The sequence below is a fragment of the Heptranchias perlo genome, chromosome 11 (assembly GCF_035084215.1).
Source record: "Heptranchias perlo isolate sHepPer1 chromosome 11, sHepPer1.hap1, whole genome shotgun sequence".
Classification (NCBI taxonomy): domain Eukaryota; kingdom Metazoa; phylum Chordata; class Chondrichthyes; order Hexanchiformes; family Hexanchidae; genus Heptranchias; species Heptranchias perlo.
In genome coordinates this window covers 58,769,672-58,774,636 of record NC_090335.1, presented here as the reverse complement: position 1 = coordinate 58,774,636, position 4,965 = coordinate 58,769,672, and positions in this window count along the sequence as shown.

Sequence of the window (4,965 nt, the reverse complement as noted above, 5' to 3'; positions counted from 1 at the left end):
TTTTATTTTCCCTTCAAAGAACACCTTGACTGCAGACAGTTTAATTTTTACCCTTAGCTTTTAACCCAAAGTGCTGGAAAATATACAGAAAGTTGTGAATCAGAATGCATTTATAAAACATTGTTACAGTTTTGGTAAAACCTTTTTCTTCCTACAATTGGAATTAGGTCACACACTTTTGCTGATAACCTTCTCATTTTTGTAAACTTTCAACTCCCCTCTCAAGTACTTCGCCCAAGCGGCCGTTATTAATATGTGAGCCTCTATACTGAGTGCTGGCAATCTATTTCACTTTGTGGGGTGGGGGGTATTATAACAGGGCTCGATCCTGTCCTCACTCACCCAGCATACACACACCAGCAGTTTCCTGTGTGGAAACCCAGGCACAGAACAGAGGCCAATTGTGGCAGTACTACCACCTCAACTGACAGAGGTGGCAGTACTGGAAATCAAGCTAAAATCTTTAGTCAGTGTCTAAAGTCCTTTTATTGTATTATCCATCTGCTCTTTTTCACTCAAGGAAGTATAATCTACATTAACATGTTGCAGTATCCTGAGTTCAACAAATTTGAACGAATTTTAAAGCTCAATAATTTTATTGTAGAGTTCATGTTTCTGTTCTGAAAATATTTACAAAAATCATAAACCATATTCCTGAGTTAATCAAGTTAGTCATCCAAGTTTGATGGTAGTTATGCTTCTTATTAAACCCAATGGGGCGAGCACCAGAATCCCCAACATTTTGAGAAATTTCAATTGTTTGTAACTAATGCAGGGCACCAATATCTCCCAAAAATGGAAAACTAATTCAAAATTGGCGATAAAATATTCATCAGTGTAAACGGAGAGAAGCTGCAACCTGAAAGAAGGGATGGTAACACCACAGGTTGAGGAAACAAGCCCTCTTAATAAAGCACACATCAATCAGTACTCTTGTGTCAAAAATATGAAAACAGAATGAAAGATATTTATATACCTCCAAAAACATTATAAGGCTTAATTGTCATTATTGCAATATATCTGAAAGCTATTTTAATAAATGTGATGATTATTGATCAATGGCTATAATGTATACTTTCCTAATGTGAAATTTAATCGTGTTTAATTTTCTTCATTAAACAAAATGTCAAACTCTAAATTTTATTATCAACTCCTTAATAACACCACAGCAATGCTTGGACATTAGAAGTAAAAGGAATGAATGAACAGATGGAATATAAGAAGGGAACAAGTCAGAGAGGGAATGAGAAAGGAGAAAAGGAAAGAGGGAAAATAGATCAGGGGAAATTAAAGAGGAGCAATGAGAGACAGGGACAGAATGAGGGGAGACAAGGCATGATAGGTAATGAAAGGGGAATGAGACTGTGCGAGAAGAAAAATGAGAGAGGAGTGTGATAGATTTAGCATAAAGAAATGAGAAAGAAGAAATGAGACTACAATCCAAATTGGAAGCAAAGCATGATTGGGTAGGTTTCAAAATTTCATAGAGAGAGAAAATCAGTGATGGAACTGGTGTACTATATTTAAAACTTATGTCTCTGTCCATATAGTTTCCTTTCCCAGTTCTTGATCTTCAGATTATTAAAAATCTTCATTGTTTAAAGTCAAGCTGGTAATTTGATAAACATATAGTGCCTTTGTGTTCGCTTTTGCATAAAAATGGTGAAACCACAGATTTATAAATTATCTTTTAATTACTCTCAAATGCTTTCAAAGCATTTTCAACTGACTTTATTAGTTATCATAATGATCAAAAAAAACAGAAGACCCTCTTCAATCATTTCACTAAAAACCATATGCAAAATTTTTTTTAAATCAAAAAATTTCTGAACACCATATAGCACAATGCATATTGCTTTAATTGTGGTTATTTGCTTTTTCCACCTCCCATTACTTGTGTCATATGATTTGCAGCTGTTAGTTATGTTCAACTTTTGGTTTCAACTAATGTGAAATACACATCAGTACAGACATCATTTCCATGCCCTCTCAAGTGTTATAAAGTACTAATACTACCATTTTTTCTTGTAGTGTTAGTTGGGTGTCTTATATGAATCATGCAGAAAAAATATGAATTCTGTTATTTTAATCCTTAAAGAGAAAAAGGTGTCAGTAGCTTTGAGGAGCGACCAATCAACACAACTATCTTTCCACACTTTAGTTGGCACTTAAAAATAGTAAGGAGCAAAATAAGACCACTCATCCGATAAGTCTCAGTATAATAGGTCACAGAAATATGTCTCATCAGTATCTTATATAAGTAACAAACTAAGCACCTCAAAACAGCACCAGTGTTTTGCTACACTCTTAAAAAAAAAAGTATCCTAGAATGCAAAAATAATGGCCTGAGGAAAAACATTACACAAGGCACTTTGAAGTGGAAGGTTTATGGCAACTTTAGCCAGATCATATCATTACCTATACTGGAAAGAACGTTAATTTAATTGGAAGACATTTCAAATAACTTCCATAAATAATTCCCAAGGTGAAAATAAGCTTATTACCTGAGGAACTGAACTCATGATCATTCAAGTTGGCTTCACAAATATTTCAATGCCCCAATAATTTTAACAAAGTTATCAGTTCTGTCAAACAATGATTAGAACTTTTGAGGCAAGACTTGCTAGTAATGGTTTTTCAGGAGAAACAAGTACTACTAATAATAGTGTACACGATCTTAAATAAATATGCATATTTATATATCTGTATAATGGGAATGGCAGCTTTGAGCATAGCCAAAATACAAATGAGTGCAGGGAGTCAGGAAATGCCTGCCATAGGGCGACTTAGGAGTCGGAAAACAAAGTTATCTTCTATACTTAGGCTCCCAAGTCAATTATTTTCCATTGCACAGGAAGGAGAGAGGAAGAAGAAAATTATCTAGCTTTCTAACCTCAAAATCCCTGTGCCTAGGTAAGACTTGCTTTAACAAAGTCACACACAATCTTGTGTCAGAATATGGCAATCTAAAGTTGACCTTTCTGGATGAACTAAGATGTACCAAATGGCTTTTCTCATCCGTAATTATCTTGTGAAAGTATAATGATAATCTAGTTTTCCTTACGATACAGTGAAACATTTGAAACTTTTTGAAATTTCACCAACAGATTTAAAATGTGTTTCCTCATGACCAAGGTTTTTGTAATCTATTAACAAGAAACTGATGGCCTATGTTACATTTTTATAGAAAAAATTAGATTATATAGACATGCAGAGTAGGCAGCATCAGATTCATGCTCCAGATGTGTACTGTTTCAATAATGATTGTTTAAAATACCTGATGCTGCATTTGCATTTTCTAAAGGTGAGGTACATTATAATTAAGAACCAAGTTACTTAAGAGGAGCAATAATTAATTTAAATCAGTCCCAAAGACCTGTACTACTGTATTTTTCAATAAATAAATAAAAATTATATATATATATAATATATATATTTGTTTTCAGCACAAAAGCAGACTGCAAGTTATTTGGTTTGTAATATTACTACTTTTTACTCTCCCTTTCTATCCAAAAATTATCCTTCTCTAGCTGGAAGAAATTGTTCCATCCTATGGACTTCTTTGTAGCAGATAATCTTGGCCATTATTAATCTAGGAATTGAATAGCAGTTTTCAGTCTGCAACCAAAAGCAGAAAGCTGCCTACCAATCCCCATTCTGCTAAACAGCTACCTTTATATACAAAACCCTGTAACATCACATAGGTGCATTTTCTCTCAATAACTTGAGTCTGGCTAGGATACAGAGTAGCCGTCCACTATAAGGTTCACCCTCACAGGTAGATGTTAATAACAATTATCTGTGCGAGAGCAAGGTAACTAGGTACTCAAGATGGAAAATGCTTTCCCCTATAGTCACCTTTTAATAACTACTGAAAATAATCAAGGCATGCTCAAATTACTACACCAGCAAGCTTACATCAAATGACAATGTGAATGACTGGCTGAGTGAATTAATGAGACCTTTAAGAATATTTAATAACTAATTACTTTTGAAATAACATTGCCACATCACATTAAAACTGTTGTAAATGAAGAATTTAAGCACAAATCATTTCAGCGAGCTTGTGACCAAACCCAAAGGCACAATTGCCATTTCTATGATTTGTTAGAAGAGGCATTTTCATATATATTACTTATTTGCTGCAGGCTGTAGTTATATATTTATTAACTAATGGTTGTTATATAGGGATTGTTTAAATATATTTAAATTCCATGTCCAGTCTTCTCCACTGTCAATGTTGATCTACTGCAAAGTTTTTAATGCCCCCTAGCACAAAGCAGGGATGGTGTAAAGCATTAAATTTAATTTGCCTTATAACGTGCTCCTGATTATTTAGGCTGTTGTTACACTCCACATACCGGACTCGGTCTATTATCTGTAGAATGTGATGTTCAACTGGTAAAGCTGAAGTATTCTTTCCAGCTGTACCTCGCTGTAGGTCACTCTACACATACATGTTGTTCGGAGACATGTGCAGGTAATTTTTAATGTTGGGAGAGAGCTGGCAACAGTGTGCACTTTGTTATTAAAACAAATTATCCTGAGTTTATAACGCATCCAGGACATGCAATGGACATTTCTGAAATATGGGTTCACTCCAGGCTGCTGTTATATTACAGCCAGTGTAAAGCCCAAGAGACCAGAGACTACCCACTAAACATGGTCTCGCACCTCCTGGCTTCAGTACACTCAGGAATCCGATCAGAACACAACTCCTGAGTTACAGTGCTGATTTTGTGTTGTGCCGATGCAACTACTGCACATCAACCCAAATGTGGTATGCAACAGCAACTTTAGTATATTAGATAGCAATGAGAGCTAATACTCATAATAAACTGTCATTTCAATTGTTTAACAGTTTATGTGAAAGCGCTGAAAATATTAAACTGTTACCTATAGCTTTGCCCATTGAGATGTAAATAATAGATTACACCAGAATATTTTTTTTTAAAAAGTATTGTA